The sequence below is a fragment of the Schistocerca piceifrons genome, chromosome 9 (genome assembly GCF_021461385.2).
Source record: "Schistocerca piceifrons isolate TAMUIC-IGC-003096 chromosome 9, iqSchPice1.1, whole genome shotgun sequence".
NCBI lineage: Eukaryota > Metazoa > Arthropoda > Insecta > Orthoptera > Acrididae > Schistocerca > Schistocerca piceifrons.
The window spans coordinates 123,597,530-123,598,810 of NC_060146.1; the positions used below are offsets into that span (position 1 = coordinate 123,597,530).

At 42.9% G+C, this 1,281-nt stretch overlaps 1 pseudogene; it reads left to right on the forward strand.

Annotated features, from left to right (window-relative positions):
* The first annotated feature begins 550 nt into the window (after positions 1-550).
* Positions 551-669, forward strand: LOC124717396 (annotated as a pseudogene).
* Positions 670-1,281: the final 612 nt, after the last annotated feature.

A 1,281-nucleotide genomic window follows, 5' to 3' on the forward strand; every position in this document is an offset into this window, starting at 1 on the left:
TCTGGTTCCGTCACACTAAGCTCTGTTGTCACCCAGACGAACATTACTGTTGATCGAAAAATTTGCACTGACTTTGAGGATTTTCTACAAGTTAATTATTGTTACACTCCTTGGAGATGTAAAGATGGCTTTTCGTTCGATCTTCTCTGATCCGATTTTGGGAACCTGCTCACTCTTACATTCTTCTCTTTCGGAAGGACTTTCAATTGAGTCTCTTGTTGAAATTTCAAATTCTAGTGTTACACACACTGAAGGAGATGGCTTATAATTGTGACTTTATGAAACTGTGAAGGAACTATAACTTACATCTACATCTACATGGTTACTCCGCAATTTACACTTGAGTGCCTGGCAGAGGGTCCATCGAACCATTTTCATACTATTTCTCTACCATTCCACTCTCTAATGGCGCTTGGGAAAATAGAACGCCAGCACGGTAGCTCAACGTGTTCGGTCAGAGGATTAGCTGCCCTTTGTAATAAAAAAAACTCAGTTAATCGATCAACAACGAACGGATGTCTTACGACGTGCGCCCCGAGCATATGCAACGAACAACGGCCATACCATGTTGAATACACCGGTTCTCGTCCTATCACCGAAGTTAAGCAACATCGGGCGCGGTTAGTACTTGGATGGGTGACCGCTTGGAAACAGCGGGTGCTGTTGGCTCCATCTCATTCAGCCGGCACGGTAGCTCAGCGTGTTCGGTCAGAGAGCTGGTTGGCCTCTGTAATAAAAAAACTGAGTGGAAGGATCAACAAACGAACTTCAACGGATGTCATGTGACGTCCGCAACGACCAAAGACAACGATCAACAACGAACAAAATAAAAAAAAAAGAACTAGCGTATCATATTAGTGACACTCTCAACCCTATTGCGTGATAACACGAAACGAGCTGCCCTTCTTTGCAATTTTTCGATGTCGTCTGTCAATCCTACCTGGTAAGGATCCCACACTGTGCAGCAATATTCCTGCAGAGGACAATGTAGGCTGTCTCTTTATTGGGTTTGTCGCATCTTCTAACAGTTCTGCCAACAAAGCGCAGTCTTTACCCCGCCTTCCCCACAATATTATTATGTGGTCTTTCCAATTTAAGTTACCCGTAATTGTAATTCCTAGGTATTTAGTCGTATTTACAGCCCCTAGATTTGTGAGATGTATCGTATACCCAAAATTTATCGGATTTCTTTTAGTACCCACGTCGATGACCTCTCACTTTTCTTTGCTTAGAGTCAATTGGCACTTTTCGCACCATAAAGAAATTGTCTCTAGATCCTTT